The 18,119-nt window shown below is 41.3% G+C and overlaps 1 protein-coding gene across 4 annotated transcripts in view; it reads right to left on the bottom strand.

Moving 5' to 3' along the window:
* Positions 1-18,119, bottom strand: part of NAV3 (neuron navigator 3) — a 630,491-nt gene that overhangs the window by 566,502 nt on the left and 45,870 nt on the right. The window contains exon 1 of one of the 4 annotated variants that reach the window (XM_020804110.3): positions 15,834-16,142. The exons of 2 other annotated variants lie outside the window; for them this stretch is intronic. The gene's annotated coding sequence lies outside the window, so the exon portion shown is untranslated. Of the gene's footprint in view, positions 1-15,833; positions 16,143-18,119 lie in introns of those variants that run through there. One more of the 4 variants, XM_078376939.1, reaches the window with a different exon arrangement.

Raw genomic sequence — 18,119 nt, 5'->3', positions numbered from 1 at the left:
AAATACAACCCCCCCCCACACACACACAAACAGCCAGGCCCAGCAGAATGCCATGGGGCTGGGGAAAAAAACACAAAAACAACCCCCCCCCCACACACAGACAGCCTAAACACGATGAGGCTGGGGGGGAAAACCATCAAAACACACAGAAAAAGTCACAGCACAGAAACTTTGTTGTTTAGTCATTAAATTGTGTCCAACTTTTCATGACCCCATGGGCCAGAGCATGCACAGAAACATAACCCCCCCACAAAAAAACCTCAAACCCATCCTGCAAAACAAAGTAAATATACTGACTCAGAAGCAGAAAGCAGCTCCAGGCATTCCAAAGCCTCCTCCAACCACTCACTCTAACGGTTGGGGTGAAAGAGCTACAAAGAAGCAGCCTCTTCGCCTACCAACAGTTAGCAAATTTGAATTCCCCGCCTTTTTCCAGTCGCAACTTTATGCTCCGGACGCAAGTCAAAGCAAAATTTTGCGGCCAGAGCTGGTCGAAACTCAAAATGGTCGTAAGTCGGGATGTTCATAAGTCAAGGCACAACTGCAATAATTTCATTTAATAAAACACTGAAATTGTGCAGCTACTTAACAAATGAAAATAAAATTCTATTCTCTACATTTGTCTACTATTGATTTTTGTCAATACAGAGGAAGAACTAATTCATTAACATGAGAAGAATTTCTAATCAAGACACCTATCAAACAATGGTCACAATCCAAATAAATTGTTACAATAGCTGATGAAGGGTTAGCTGATGTCACCTAGATGTGTTCAACAGTCCACAAAAGAATATGCATGTTAAATAGGCTGTGATCCAGGCAACCACAAGACCCATTCTGAGCATGTTGGATCCATCTGAGGTCTTGTATGTCTGCTTTGTACAATTATGCATGCTTATTTCTAGGTAGCATATGAAGTGCCCAACTGTGGCTGGCCTGTGTCACTGAAACAGACTTGTGAAAGACAAAAAGTTACCTCAGCTGGTCCATGATAATAGAACTGTTTGCCAAACAGTCTTATTGTGAAGGAGAGAGCAATCCTAGGCCAAAGACGTCTATCAATCACAGAAATAATAATTTCAGCTAAGCGTTATCACACATCAACACCAGTGGTTCTGTACAAATGAAATAGTTATTCTTGTTATTTTTAAGAAAGTCGCTGATAATCAAATGAAATACTCCCAGACATAAACCTTTTGGTTAGATCCTCTTTGAGACTGCAAAATTGCAAAGGTAGCAAAAACATAAAGACAGAAATGAGGGCTCATTCATAGGATTAAGGCTGAGCAAGGACAAGACAACATGTGCTGAGTGACAACAGTCAGCATCCAAGAACAGTGATTCTTAATGCAATCATGCTTTATTTTACTATGTTGAAAAGATTCTTTAATACAGTGGGGTCTTGACTTGAGAACTTAATCCGTATTGGAAGGCGGTTCTCAAGTCAAAAAGTCTGTAGGTCAAGTCTCCATTAACCTACAGTGCATTGAAAACCGATTAATCCCGTAACAGGCCGTTTTTGTTCCATTTTGGTTTTTTTCTGGTCTGTAAGTCAATTCTCAGGCTGCAAGTCAAACCTAAATTTTGCGGCCAGAGAAGTCTGTAACTCAAAAAGTCTGTAAGTCAAGCCGTCTGTAAGTCAAGGGTCCACTGTAAATATTCTCCTTTTAGGTCCTAGCTTTAGTCCTTTAGTTCATAAGACAAAATACACAGCTGTTTTTCTTTAACTAAGAGTAAATTCCAGCAAGTAAAGGTAAAAGACCATGGTCGATTAAGGCAAAAAATGTGAAGCCCTTTCTGGAAAAGGCACATTTAAAAAAATGAAAATAAAAGTAAAATCAGTGTCTTCAGTTTAGTATGGTAACATTTTAAACAGGCAGTGTAACTTTCAAAATAGGCAGACAAATGATCAAGAGTCAGATAGGTTGTAGACACAATTCAATTTTAACTACAGTAAAACTAATCAAGGTTCTCATTTAAACTGGCTTAGATGATTAACCATCTTTTGCTGGTGTTAATCTTGATTAATTTCTCAAGGTAAAATTATTGTACCAAAACTACGTCATAATAACAATAATGTTAAGTCTTGAAGAAGCAATAAGATCCTGTCACTTTAACTTTTAAACCAATCATACAAATAATAATTTTACTTAATTTCAATGAGGCATGATCATTCACAAATACCAGTGAAACAGTTATTTAAGAGAGTCATTGATAGCTACATGAAAAAGGAGTTGTATCATCTTTGGAGTGTGCAGCAGTTAAGAGTTAGACTCGGAAGGGAAATTCACTCATGAGACTGGGTCTGGGGAACTTATTAAGTGTATCTGTGCCAGCCCACCAGTGGCTCAAACATGCAGCTAGAGGACAGAGATTTTTACAAAGGCAACAGCAAGGTCATATGTAATTCCTATTAATTTCAGCTTGACATACACACCATTGATTTTTAGCAGGCTGTGTCCATCAAGCTTCAGGAAAATATTGTTCAGTGACACTTGTATGAATGGAAGCTGGGTCTGTAGGCTGCTACTGTCTGTATCAAAACAATAGAACTGGCAGGCATTGCTGTTCTAGGCAAAGGAATAGATAATATTGTCAGGCTTTTAAAAAATTAAAATGCATGCCCTATTCATAATATAGTGTGCCTATCTGACTAGATTTTCTGTGATTGCTTGAGAAGCTTAATTTTATTTACCAAGATGAACTTTAAGAAATTCATTATTTGCAAGTATATATGAATAACTGCACTTAACTGAATCACATTCAAGGGTGAGATTATGTAAAGATTGCCTTAAAATAACAGAGTGAGCAAAGTACTGATTTATACAAATGGAAAGGCAATGGATGCCTTGTCCCTAATATAATACACCTTTTAAAAAACTCAAATTATATGATCGTAATCAAAACTGACTTAATCTTGAGTTTTCTGCTGAACAAGAGCACCTCTAGCAAAATAATACTGACAGTATTAATGGCTCAGACAACTCCGAAGAGATGCACATGGAAAACATGGACTTGTGGCACTAGTTGTGATCAGCTAAAGCAATAGTGTATTTATGGGCAGCTCAGCATTTGTTGTACATCATGCCTTTTAAAGGAAAAAGAGAAGTAAAATGAGGATTGACAGGAGACACTCAATATAAAACAGGGTTAAAGATGAAGGAATTATACAGATTGTTACTGTGGCTGCTGGATAAGTCTTGAAGCTTTTAAAAGCTGAGCATGAATGCGGGAGACAGAGCTTGGAAGTAACTAGTTATGTTTTAGATAAGGAGTCTCCAAATTACGGCCTGTGGGCCACATCTGGCCTGCCTTGCTGTTTTATCCAGCCTGTTCCCTTAACCCTGTGTACATGCAGGAGGCATGCATGTGTGGTTTGTGTAGGTGGGCATGCGTGCGTTCACATATGCGGGCGGGGAGCGCAGGGCGTGCATGTATACACTTGCATGGGTCCACATTCTTGTTCCTTCAGCCCTCTAAGATGTTGAAAGTATCTGGTGTGGCCCTGAGGATCAAAAGTTTGGAGACCCCTGTTTTAGATAATGAGAGAGTGACTAAATTACATTTCAAAAGATATGAAACTAGAAATTACAGTTAACTTTGGTATGTAACAAGTAACATTTGCTAGATACTTTTAAAGGGCATTTAAAGAACATTTTAGAAATATTTTTGAAGTTGTTTTTCTGTTTTTATGCCATTCTGTCATTATTCATAAGTGACAAGCGAAGTATTGTTTTGTTCAGGGAGTGACTACATTGACAAATACCTTGGGATTTGCTCTGGAAGTACAACAATTCAATTTGAAGTGTGCTTTTTTAATTACCACACAATGCAAAGGCAATCAGTCCGGCCCTTTGTGCCCCTAATTAAGAATGTTTTCTGCTGCTGCTGGGTGCTTTTAGTTTTTCCAAGCCAGAACAATTTGAACAGTGTTTTCCACACGTGATCAAGTGTTTCATACCTAAAGTGGATGTGTGATTCTAGATGGTGTTCCGGTGACATCCCTGTGTGGTGCATGGTGGATTGGAACACTGAGAACACTGGTTTTAATTTTTAAAAAATAAACAATTGAGTCTAGTGCTGAATCATTAATTAATTAATTTAGCACTAGATCACCTCTGAGGAAGGAAGGAAGGAAGGAAGGAAGGAAGGAAGGAAGGAAGGAAGGAAGGAAGGAAGGAAGGAAGGAAGGAAGGAAGGAAGGAAGGAAGGAAGGAAGGAAGGAAGGAAGGAAGGAAGGAAAGCTGGTGGTCAGCATCAAAGGAAGGGAGGCTGTGGACACTGATTGAACCACATAAGGCTGAGAGGCCTGTGTGGACACTGGCACAGAAGCAATCCAGGGTCCTTGTGTGATTACCTAAACTTAATAAAACTGTAAAAGACACTGCAGATCAAACTGCAGCAAATGTAGCTGCAGTGTTACTCTTGTTTTTTAAGAATAATTTCAAAGTGCAATGTCAGCCTTGGCCACTAGAAAGATCTGGACAGCATTTGCCATATTTTTCTGGCTCGCTGATAAAGCCAACATAAGGAATTGCTGTCCACAGAGCCACCAATAACAACAGAGCCAAACTGTCTGAAAGAATGAGTACTGCACAAGGCCACTTCATATTCTAACAAGAGCACATCTCTTTTTATATAGTGTGCAAAGCTATTCTGCCTCTGAACAGTTCTGCTGTTCATAAAGAATCATTTTTACAGCTAATATCTATTGTTTGCCTAACTCTAAAGTCATCTAGCTCAGTGGTTCTTAACCTTTTTGAAAGAAACGACCCCTTGAGCCACTGAGGAAGTTATCATCGCCCCCCTCCCTGAAGTGATGATCTCTTACCTACCTACCTACCTAGGCAGCGCTTCACGGGGCGAGGATGAGGACCCAAGAGACCCTTTCCTTCCACCCGATCCACACTCAGTGCTCCCCTAAAGGAGAAAGGTGAGACGTGGCAGGTAGAAAGAGCTGGATCATCTGGCGGCAGCAGCAGCACCACCGGACCTACTGCCAGCACTGTGGCTGCAGTCACCTTCACAGGTTTGGCTTGCTCCAGTGCCCCCCTACTGCCCCTTCTGTTCTTTCACCCCCACACCGCTCCTTTTTGTTCTACCGCCCCCCTGAAAAATGAAATCACCCCCTGGCGGGCATTATTGCCCACGTTAAGAACCACTGATCTAGCTGTCCATCATATTCATGTATTTATTGTATTTTATGCCACCTTTCATAGCAATTCACAAAACAGGAATTTTAAAAACACTGCAACCATTAACAATCTATTAAACATTAAAACATGTATCTAAACACAATTTTTAAAAATATGAAAAAATATTATAAAGCCATTAAAAATTATATAAAACGTCAAGCGCAGGGCACCTAACTAATTTACAATTGCATATTAAAACTAAAGAGAAAAGTTTTCACTTTTCACTGACAAGACAGGAGAGAGAGGGAAAGTAAGCCAGGCTTTACAGGGAAGCACATTTCCTGATACACTAAAAAGGCCAAGAGGAAGGCCTCCCCAGACAATCTTAAGACTCAAGGAAGGTTATACTGTATGGGGAGATATAGTCCATTAGATAGCATATTAGGCTTTATCAGTAATTACCATCCCTTCCAATTGGGCTCAGAAATGGACTGGCAGCCATTGCATCTTATAATTTTAAAAAAATCTATATTTTATATTAACTGTGCAAAAAAGTATTTGCTTTAGATTTCATCTAACCTAAAGGCAGTTTCAACAAGCTGCTCCAAAATCTGAGGATATGAGAGAAAAGGGTTTACTGTATTTCCTCACTCCCTTTGGTGTTGTATAATCTTTCACATATCTCTCCCCTGTCCCCAAAGTAGCTCCAAATGCTTCAACTCTGCCTTAAAGCAAAGGTGTCCCATTGTGTTGATCGTTTCATCCAACATTTTCATGTTGACTTTGGCATCATGTTCCTTAAGAAACTGTTAAGAATCACTAGGTACTAGAAGACTACCATAAGAGACCTGGGCAGATGAAGACTGCAAAAATCATCAGACTCCACACTGGACAAAGACAGATAAATTGAACAACTATCCCCCCACCAGCCCCCCAAATGTTGGTATTTCAATGCCAGTATGAATAAATACTATGCACTGCAGTTACTAATCCAATCCATGAGCCAGAGTTGCTCAGAGGAATTGGGCAACAGCAGTGGTGCATTGCCAGCTACATGACTAATCCCCATTTAATCTTTAACACAATGGCCAGATATTTGGCCCAGCATACAAATGGGATTTTTAAAAATTACTTTCTGCCACCTTCTAAAAAAGTAGGGAGAGGTAAAAAAAATCAACAGAAAGGTGGTTTTACACATACAGGGAGTTATATATATATATATATATATATATATATATATATATATATATATATATATATATATATATATATATATATATATATATATATATATATAACTATATACAGTGGACCCTCTACTTACGGAATTAATCCATATTGGAATGGTGGCTGCAGATTGAAAACTCTGTAGGTCAAGTCTCCGTTGACCTACAATGCATTGAAAACCGATTAATCCATAACTGGCCGTTTTTGTTCCATTTTGGTTTTTTTCTGGTCTGTAGGTCGATTTTCTGGCTGCAAGTCGAACCTAAATTTTGTGGCCAGAGAAGTCTGTAACTCGAAAAGTCTGTAAGTCGAGCCGTCTGTAAGTCGAGGGTCCACTGTATATAAATGATTACCAGATAAATAATAAAGCACGTTTTCAGAAACAATGAATATCTCAGCCTCAAACATCAGCAAAGTAGGTACAGTATTAGTGTTTAAAGTTAGACTGGATTCTCAGGATAATGATGTTTGCAATATGCTTCTGTTTGCTGCTGGAGAAATCATCTAGTAATCTCTGATCTCATGTCTCCTTATGGATGTCAATTTATTCTTGTGAATGCCATTTCTCCTTCTTTTTTTTTTTAGCAGAGCAGGTCTTGATTGTATAAAATTATTACATCCATCCTTGTGATTACTTTCCACAAAGTAATGCTAAGGATTTGCCCTACAAACATTACTGGATTATGTTCCATCAAACACAAGGATACTTTCTTCCAACCTATTTCATGAGATTGGGTTGCAGTAGACCAATGGGTTCCAGTTCTACTTGCCAATTGGGAGCAATTCTTCAGCATCCTTCTACTTTATCTGTTTTGCTTTAGTTGCTCACTTAAAACAACTTTGCAACCTTATCTTAATTTATCATTTGTCCCTACTGCTTGAGTGGAATTGTTGGGTGGCAGACTGGGGCAGGAGCAAACATTTGTACTGAAGATTGTTGTTGTTGTTTAGTCGTTAAGTCATGTCCAACTCTTCGTGACCCCATGGACCAGAGCATTCCAGGCCCTCCTGTCTTCCACTGCCTCCCGGAGTTGGGTCAAATTCATGTTGGTAGCTTCGATGTACTGAAGATATTTTTTGTGTAAACATGCAGACTCTTTGTGATGCAAGTTTTCATTTCCATATAAGAGTAAAAGAAAAGACAAACTGAATTATCTGGTAAGGAAACCAGGGTTTGCAAGCTATTGGTGTGAAAACTCAAAAGCACAGTTGTTTGGGTTTGTTTTGTTTTTACCTATCAGTTATGCCATACAACTCCCACTGTGCATAGTCTTCATAAATCAGCATATATTTATCTTCTTCTTAAGTACAGCTGGATAGAAGTAAGTGGTATCTGGCAACCCTGGGATATTAGAGTTCATCACTATACATAAGCCTATATATTGCATTTTCAAAATGTCCTTCCAAGACCACATGTTGAATTTTCACCTACAGTTACATGAAAAGAGGTAGGAACACCAGCCTTTTGCTCATAATAATAAGCCATACAATTTACAGAAACTTAGCAACAAAGAAATAAGAATTGGAATGTTTATTTATTATACTCTTATTATGAAGTTAGTCATGCACTTCCTCACTAAGTTATAAATGTAATGCACTTAATACTGGAACATTAAAATATACCTGATTATACATTTCTGGTAAGTCGTTTGTGTTCTGAAGATAAACCTGAGGCATCCTACTTGAATTCCAAACCAGAGCTTTTAAAAAAAACCCTCAGGGCTGAAAATTATCCCCTGTACGCTGTCACAATATTTTCATCATTTCAACAGGAAGTTCGGCATCATTAACTTTAAATTGCAGTGATACAGGAACCACAATTTTGCCTTGGAGGCTGACTTAAAAGGACAAGTATGGCAACTTAAATGTAAATGTTCTCTACCAGCTTGAAAAAGAAATGCCTACAGTCTCCAAACAGAACATTCTGTACTTTCAGACATGGCTAAAAGATGCATTTGATCTCTAGAAGATGGGTAAGAGGCGCCTAATATACTTTGGGCCATTGTAGTGGTCAACAGCAATAATGGAACACTGGAGAATGTCAGTGTGAGTGGTTAGACAGTGGAATTTTCTAGACTTGTAAATAAAAAACCAGAAGAAATTTTCTGGCTCACTTATAGAAGTAAAAGAGATGAATGGAAGTGAAGACGGAGGTAAAGTGAAGAACTTTGTTTACTTTGGATGGCTTGCATTTATATTTTTTAGCAGTAGCTGGCAATAGCACAGTGGAAGCCTTCCTTTTGAAAGAAAGAAAAAAGCCATCCACATTTCTTGTTTGCTTTAAAACAGATTTGTCCAGAACATTTATTTTTAGACACTACAAAGTGAAAAAGACGCTGATAGGAAGATTGCAGTAACAACAACAACAACAACAACAACAACAACAACAACAACAACAACAACAACAACAACAACAACAACAACAACAACAACAACAACGTTGAACATAACACACCAGACATAGCAGTAATAGAATGAAGAAATGTCTGGATCATTGACATTGCAATTTCAGGGGATGTCAGAGTTGAAGATAAAGAATTGGAAAAATTAACAAAATACAGAATCTGGCAATTGAACATCTCTCTTGTGAATGAAGCACACTTCTGTGTTCTCCATCATAATCAGGGCTTTCGAAACAATACCACTGAATTTCACACAGTATTACAGATTGCAGAAATAATGCCATCAGAGCTACAAAAATGGCAACATTAAGTACAGCCTATATTTAATATTGCACCAATATTTAACGGACACTTAGGGTTTTGGTTAAAACTTGTATCTATTACTTAATACCAGTCAATGTTTTTGCAATTTCGACTGACTATTCTCAAAAAAACCCCAATACTTAGCATACTTAGTTTTCCGTTTTCCTCTTCAAGTTCCTCTCCATTATATCCTCACAACAAACCGATGAGGTCGGTCAGAAAGACAGAGAGACTGACCCAGGTTTGATGGGTCAGTTTCACAATCCAGTGGGGATTTAAAACCAGATTTCCTAAATCCTACAGTAATTTTCTAGGCTTATGCTGGAGGATCTATGAAACATTCTTTTACCTGAAGCCTAGCAGTAAATAGTTTGCTATTGTTTACAGCTAACATGGCTTGTGCATACTGATTTACTGATAAGCAAAATTAATCTGCTGCAGATTTTACATGCTAGTGCTTCCATTTTAAACTAAATGATTCTCATTCACTGCATGACTATTCATTCTTTTGTATGCTTTGAGTGGTAGCTTCAGCATGATGGTATCTGGCAGGAAATAATTCTTAATGAAATAACTGTGCATTTGTCTGGCCCCTGTCAGAGACTAAATATTATCAATTTCATTATGAAAGTATAAAATTCTGCAAAGGATCTAATAATGAACCACTGATTATCTTAACAGTATTCTAATTAGAGAACTTCCCAGTTTAAACAGTTATTGGGCCTTCCTACCATTAGGGCAAAGGCAGAAATTGAATGGCTGGGCCACAAAAATAAGGAATGATGGAGAAAAATTGGAAATCTATGGGCATGGTGAGGGCTTTTCAGCAATCTTTTATGGAGCACCCACCACCACCGATTCCAGTAGTATAACAGGTGTACTACATTGTGTAAACATTTTGGTATTTAATTTATTTGTTTTTTAAAATCCTTCCTCCCTCTTTCTTTAAAGATAAAATATTCAAAATAAGCCAAAGGTGAGGAACAGGTGGCCTTGCAGATATGGCTGGACTACAACTCACAACAGCTCAAGCTAACGAAACTAACTGTGAAGAGTGATAGAATTTGTAAACTAACATCATCTGGTGTGACACACATTCCCCACCACTAGCTTTAACCTTGAACAGATAAGCAGGCCAGTTTGAAAAACAATATAGCTCCAAATAATAAATGATATGGTGTCCCTATACTAAACAATGCATCAGATGTAATGCCAGGATCCTAACAGAAATTGGGTATGTATTGTGATGAGTGGGTAGTTTCTAACAGTATGAAAAGCCAGTAATTTATTCATAAAGAGAAGTTAATTAAATGGCCGGGATTTAAATACAGATAGTCCAATGTATTTAGAATTTCTTATTGCATTGCTAATATGATTCAATAAACCTTTTTAAGCTTATAAGCATATAAAAGTGATCCTTTATACTCATATGTCCTTTTCACTAAGCAGGTAAATTCTCCTTTTGTGCTTTTCTTTCTATCTTCACACAGGCCAGGTTGGAGGCTTTTCAACATTGGGGTTTGTGGGGAGAGGAAGCAATTGAAATTTTCTAGGAAATTTTCTAGGAAAGAGGCTGCCATTCTCGTGAAGGATCCCTTCTCTCAGTGCCTCTCAACCCCATTACTAGGTATTGCCATTTCCAACCTATAACAACCCTGACAGAATTTCTGAGGCATATGAGATCTTCAGTAAGTGGTTTACCATTGCCTCTCTCTCTCTCTCTCTCTCTCTCTCTCACACACACACACACACACACACACACAAATGACTTTCTGTGGCCAAGCAGGCATTTGAACCCACCTCTTTTAAGTCCTAGTCCCACTCTATCCACTACAATGTGCTGCTTCTCATTTACTATTTATTATCTTAAAATAAGCCAATGAACACTGGAACCCCAATTCAACCTATTCTTTTTAACAGTGTTTTCAGCCTCAAAGCCTTAGAGAAAATTTACCTGAGAAACTGGAGAGGAGTACTTGGTTTTACCATCAAGGCAATGGCTGAAAACAAGAGCAAGCATAAGCCTTTTCAAGTGGTACAAGCCGAGATTTTATGTGAAAAATTGTAAGTTACGACTAGCCATGGGTTAAAATACAAAATCCTTTATCCCTAGGAAGGAGAATGGCATAGGAAAGATAACTTTCATCCCATTCATGTCATTCCTCTCTTCCATACCATTCGAGGGGGCACACATGGAGTGCCAGGCAGCCCACTATGCAAGCATATAGCCAGTTTAGACTTACTGTGGCTTACTACATATTCCCCACCCAGGACAGATGTAGCACCCTGACAAAATATACCATCATTCATTAAATAGATGAGATTTTAAGGGTTAGAGGAATAATGGAGTGGGTAATTTTAAACAAAACCTAGAAGCAGAATGAATTGTTCAGTGTGAACCTGTGAAATATTCCTCTGTGTCCAACAGCAAAACCAAAGCTTACTCAGAGGAATAACAGAGAAACAAAGACAACTGAAACACCCATAAATAGTTATGAATATACTGCTACTGGTCTCTAAGTAAGATTGACATGCATCTTTACTCATCAATCAGATTTTTATTGTTGTTGTTTAGTCGTTAAATCATGTCCGACTCTTTGTGACCCCATGGACCAGAGCACGTCAGGCCCTCCTGTCTTCTACTGCCTCCCGGAATTTGGTCAAACTCATGTTGGTCGCTTCGATGACACTGTCCAACCATCTCGTCCTCTGACATCCCCTTCTCCTCTTGACTTCACATTTTCCCCAACACCAGGGTCTTTTCCAGGGAGTCTTCTCTTCTCATGAGATGGCCAAAGTATTGGAGCCTCGGCTTCAGCTCCTCGGCTTCAGTGAGCACTCAGGGTTTATTGCCTTCAGAACAGATAGGTTTATTCTCCTTGCAGTCCAGGGGACTCTCAGATGTTTATGCTTTCTGCTTAAACTAAGCCATTCCAGGAAATTCCTTAGATTTAGTGCTATTTCCTCTCCTTTACTCCAAATAGGTGATAGATGCCAATAACAAAGATCTATAGCTCTTGGTTCAGGAATGTGCCCATACAATTATAAATGCAAAACCCCACTGAGGGTAATATAAGCATGGTTCCCTACCCAGTAGTGAATGATTGCCTGCTCCTTCCTGAACCCCATTTTCAGGCATCAGGTAATCTGTATCCTGGGTGCCACAGACTAACATACTCAGCAAACTGTGGGTGTCAGCACATGTAGAAATAGATAGCAATTTGGACTGCTTGTAGAGCAGTTGGGTGTGATCTATTTTCTGTTGATCACATGCCACATAGGGAAATGCATTCCAGCTCGACCCCAACCTGTGTACAAGATGGACCTTTTTGGTCCAGCTGTAGGGCTTGTACTTACCAGGGCAACACTGGAATGATTCCCCAGCAGATGGAAGGGTCATTTTAAGGGAGATAAGTGGCCTTTCCAGCTCAATCAGGCGCACACCTCTGCAGCTTCACCATTTTATCACTTGTTACATTCCTGTCATTTGAGTACATTGCCTGTCAAGCTTCCTGTGTAGAACCACAGCCTCATTTTTCAGTGGCCCAATTTCCCCTTATGCAAACATTCTGCACAGTGTTAGCCTACATATACATAAGCATTTTAGACACATGCGCGATTGCTTCCATATGGAAAGGATCTAATTACAACACAACATCCCTGTACCTTGATTATGAACATAAGGGAAAAGTAGAGAATGGACCACAAGTCCATAATAATGCACATGGTTCATGTGCAGAAGATCCTCGGTTCAGATCCTGACATCTCATGCTAAATAAGGCCCAGATTTCCAGCAGTAGGATTGGGACAAGATTGCCTGAGACCCTGGCAAGCGGTTACTTGTCAGAAGAGGTAGAACATAAGTAAATGGACTTATTGTCTACTAGTAAAACAGTAGCAGGGGTTTTTCACTGAAAATGCTCCAGTACATCATGGAACTTCACTTGATGTTCAAGTGGCCTGAATGCCATAACTTAAAACAAATCTCAGCCTTATGTTTCTGCAAATGGGTTGGCCAAAAGAAAGGTAATGCATCGGCACTGAAAGTTATTGACCCAGGCTTAGCTGCTTACCAAGTAAATTTACTCTATTCTAGGGGTGTTTGCTTTATACTATGCTTCCAAACATATTTGGGATCAATATGTTGCTCTTCTTATGTAAACATTCCTGTTACTGACCACTTCATCATCAGTACATTGTGCCATCCTCTGTGTGGAAAATTATCCATTCTTCACTAGGCTGCTGTTTCCTCCATACCTTTCCCCATTACTGCCTATATGAAATGCAAAGTTCATGAATATACAGGTCTGTTTATGTTCTAAATCTGGAAATACTTGTACATGTCTAAGACTTTTTGCTCCAGCTGGCTGGATAGCTCAGCAGGTTAGGTATCTGGTTGTAGAACCAGAGACTAGGAATTCAGTTCTCCACTGTGCGTTCCAGAAGAGCCAGCCTGTGTGGCCTTGGGCAAGCAGCACAGTCCTAGGAAGCCACCAGAAAAAGGGAATGGGAAACCACCTCTGAGTTCTCTACCTAGAAAACTCTGAAAGAGATCGGCATAAGTCAGAAATGACTCAATGGCACACAATTGCTCATTATTATTAAGACATTTTATTTCCTCTCGAGATTCTAATAATGGAGATAACTGCTACCAAGAAGAAGGTTCCTTCAGTATTCAGTGTCCAGAGTTCCACTAGCAATACTTTTTCATATCAGCCCAATACTAAAGAAACACACCGTCTTAGGCCACAATCCTATATACTTTTACTAGGATGACGGCTAATTGGCTAAAGTAGGCATTCCTTCAGAGAATTATAACGTTCACATTCATGCTACCTTACCAAAATGCATCTAGCAAATGTCTCATTAATTTGAGCTCAGATAAGAAATCTTATTAGCAAATAGTCAGCATTTCATAATTTATTTTGTCATCCTATTCTCAGTGTCTACTTCTTTCCTGAATGCAACAAAGACCAAATTACCCGCTGGCCAGATGTCAGTGTGCAAAGGGAAGCAGGTTTCCCAGGCAAGAATGAACTACAATAGACCACGGTTTCAGGTTAGGATGCCCATTTCTTCCTGGCAGGGCTCGTGTGCCCTTAACATTTACTTGAGCAGGAAGAAATCAGGAGAAGAGTATTCTTATTCCAGCGTAGAAAAGGAGAGGGGGAGCCAGGGAACACGTACCTGGATTTAAGAATGTCTATTAGAAGAGCCCACATTCTGCCGGTATCTGAAAGCCCTTCATGAGAGTAAAACACGAATACAACCCAGGGCTACTGCACCACCACCCCACCCCCCAGAATCAGACTGCTTTCTCGGAGTGGCCCAGGGCTGCCCCAACAGCACCTGATGCACGCATCTCCGAAAGCCGGAGGGCGCTAGGACTTGGCAGAGCCCAAGCCAAGCAGGGATGCAGGAACTGTAACCTAGGCAATTAACAACAGGCTGTTTTCTTCCACTTTCGCCCCCTCCCTTCCTAACTCTCCCCTTCCTTCTTCACAGCCAGTGTCTCTCTTCCTCTCTTCTCCCCCCCCCCGCCCAAACATCCGAACTGTCAGCCCCCGCTTGCCTCTCTCTTCTCCCCCCCCCCACTTCAGATACGATCCCCGCCGGCCGCCTCCCCCCTTCTCGTTCTCCAGCCCAACGCCCCACCAAACGCTGCCATCCTCCCTACATCCTCCCTGGCCGGGAGAGAAGGCATGGCCAGCTTTCTCTCTCTCTCTCTCCTTGCAATGACTGTTTGGCTGAGATCAAGGTACCCTTCCTCTCCCAAAGAAAACGCTCCTCGCCACAATAGTGTCTTCTCTTTCAAGGGGGTGGGAGGTGGGGAGAGGGGCGGTTCTTTTGCACGGGGGGAGGGCGGGCGAGAGAAAATACATTTGCACCTACACCCTCCCTGTGGGGGGAAAAATCGATAAAGTGCCGACAATGTGCCGATTGTCAGCTGGACGGGAGAAGAAAATCGGAGCGTTCGCGTGGGCTTGGGTGCAGGGCATCATTGTGACTATTTTCCGAGGCAAAGTACACACCATGCTTTTTCCCTCCTCCGGCTCGCCCGCCCACCCCCGCAACAAGAGAAACACAAAAAAGAAGAAGAAGAAGGGAGGGGAGAGAAGCCGGCAAACAAACAAGAGGCAAGGAGGAGGAGGAGGAGGAGGAGAAGAAGGGGGGGAAAAACTGGGAAAATGGGGCGGAGTAAAGACCCTGTAGGAAGGGACAAACAAAGAAGGTAAGGAAGCGTCATCCTCGCCTCGGCCGAAAGCCCCCCCCCCGGCAACCCAGCCCCAACGCCCGCCAAGGGTCGCCCCGGGCCAGAGGTGCCGCTCCTTCGCCCAAGCCGCCGGAGCCCGCGCCGAGAACGAGCGAGAACCGGCGCAGGAATTGCGGGGATGCTCAGTCCCGCAAGACAATCATGGAAGCGTATTTTTTTAAAAAATAAATAAAATAAAATAAACCCTGGTAACACTCCTCCGCGCACACGCCACTGCTGCCTCGATCAATAAATAAATAAATAAATACATACATACATAAAGGGTTAAGAGCCAATGCAACCCCAGGAAATTGCATCATTTTATATAACAAGAGGCAAACCGAATGGATCGAAAGAGACTTTAAAAAAAAAACCAACAACGCCAGGGAGAGAAGGAACTTTCAAGGCATCCAAGTGATCATAAAGAGAGCAGGCAGCCGGGAGCCGTATGAATATTCATCTGTACTCAAGAGAGAGGCAGAGGAGGTCCAAGGGTTAGCCAGCAAGCCTTACCTGTCAAAGCCCATCCTGGAAGTGTGTTGGGAGAAATCCTCAGTTTAGCTAAATTGCACCACAATCAGCAGGTTACTATGGAAATCGTCTTCAGGATGATGAGAAGCAAGCCACCTTCATCCTCTCCCTCCCGCCACGAAGGAGAACTGATCCTAAGGAGCAGCCGATGAGCCGGAGCCAAAACGGTACCCACCGGGCTCTGGAGGTGCGGCTCGCTCGCTCCCGCTGTCTGGAGGAGAGACACGCTGCCTTCGCCTTCCCCGCTTTCTCTCCCTGCTGCCGCCGCCGCCGCCTCCCCCCCCCCCCACTCGCCCAGAGGACTCAGCGGGGTGATCAGATCTTCTCCTTGCTGCCAGAGCCAGGAAGTGGAAGGACAGGCTCACACCAGCGGCGGCGGCAGCAGCATCAGCCCCAGCCCAACGCTTTGCAAACGCGGGGAGCTGTTTCTTCGCCGCGCAGCTGGAATTTAAAGGAGCAGCTCGCTTACTATTTCCCCCTCCCTTCTTACCTTACAGAAAAGAAAGAAATCTCCCAACACTGGTCCCCCCTGGGGTGTGGGGGGGGTGGGGGGGTCGAGAAGGCTGGGGTCGTGCGCAGGAAAGTTTCCGGCGTGCACAATGCAAAAAAACCTTGCAGGGTCGGAATCTATTGTTGATCGCTCACGCTTAAGCACTGGGAAGGCTTATCCAGGGGCTATCACAGTGCAACCCTCAATGGTGTGAGAGAGGGTTGGCTATAAAAAACGAAAAGGTTGCAAACTTGCCTGCAGTCAATACTTAAAAATATGAAAGGGGAGGGGATGAGAAATAACGAGAAAGAGAGAGAGAGAGAGAAGTATAACTCGAAGCTATGAAGGCTAAAGAAAGGATATGCTCTCAAAACCAAGACTGCATCCAAGGCACACTGAGGAAGATGGCAGTGTTTATTTGGAAGCCTGAATTTAAATAGAAAGCTTAGGAGACAACAATTGCGGGCCCTCAAGTCAATTCTGACTTCTGATGACCCTTGCTAGGGTTTTCTAAATACAGTACATAGTGTTTCCCTTATTCTGGGCCGCTCCAGGACTGTGCAGCTTGCTCAGGGCTGCACAAGCATGCTTTTCTCCCAGGTGGTTTAGTGGGGAATTGAATATCGAGCAAGCTAGACCTGGAGATCTCTTGGGACACAAAAGGAGCTAAACATTCACCTTGGCTCTCTACAGCTTGCTTTACTGCACATGCTGTTGTTTCATATGGTCAAGTCACTTCTGACTTATTTTGACCTTGTTGTTTAGGTCCTATCAGGTCTTGAAGATTAAAGGCTATAGTTTCATTGGCTAAATCACTCAATCTCATGTTTGGTCTTCCTTTTTTTTCCTGCTGCCCTTCCACTCATCCCAGCATTATTTTCTTTTCCCACAAAGTTTGTTTTCTCAGGATATGCCCATAGAATAATAGCCTTACTTTACGTAGAATACAAATACAGTAGGGAATTTATGGGCATTGTTTGTTGTTTTTACAAATGACCTTCTCAGCTTTGTCTTATGAATACTGTCTTGGAAATTCTGATTAGTTCAATAGATTTACACCTCAATTAGGGTGCATGAGACCACATATTTATAGCCCAATGCTATGTGTGCTGGAAAAAAGTCCAACTGAATTTGATACTTTTATACTCTCATTTTGAGCAGTGCTCAGGGAAACCACAGAAGTTTTTCTGGAGTTGGAAGGAAAGCTGCATAGTGGTATATTTGCATAATTTGCACGAAGAGCACATGCCACTATAACATGTCTGCTTGAGTATCTTAAAATAATGACTAAATTTACGATTTCCAAGGGAAGACTACCCTTCCTTCCACGCATGGAGGCAGCAGTTTAACCTGACCTAAATGTGACATTTTAACCATCACGCCTCACGCTGCAATAGGGTCTTTAGTTTAGCATGGTACACGCCACTTACATACTGTATGTTGTTAATGTATGAGACAAAGAAAAAGATAAAATTCAACTTTCAGCCTACATGCTAGCCAATGTAACGTTTCCACCGGAAATGCTACAGGAAATGAAAAACAAGGGGTTCTTCTTAGCCTTCATAAATGACTGGAAAAGTTGTTATACCTGCTCTTGTATCCATAATGGCAGACATCCACACAGAAAAGTAAGAGGGGAAGTTTTTCCCAGCATGAAGATAAGTTGTGGGAAAATCTTCACTTGCTTCATTTCTGCATATGAGGTTGTCAATTAAAAGACCAAAAAGCCCCTGTCTGTTTTCAAGTTCTAGACATAGCTGGGAGAAAAATACAACAAA

The sequence above is a fragment of the Pogona vitticeps genome, chromosome 5 (genome assembly GCF_051106095.1).
Source record: "Pogona vitticeps strain Pit_001003342236 chromosome 5, PviZW2.1, whole genome shotgun sequence".
NCBI lineage: Eukaryota > Metazoa > Chordata > Lepidosauria > Squamata > Agamidae > Pogona > Pogona vitticeps.
This window is presented reverse-complemented; position numbering and strand designations above follow the sequence as displayed.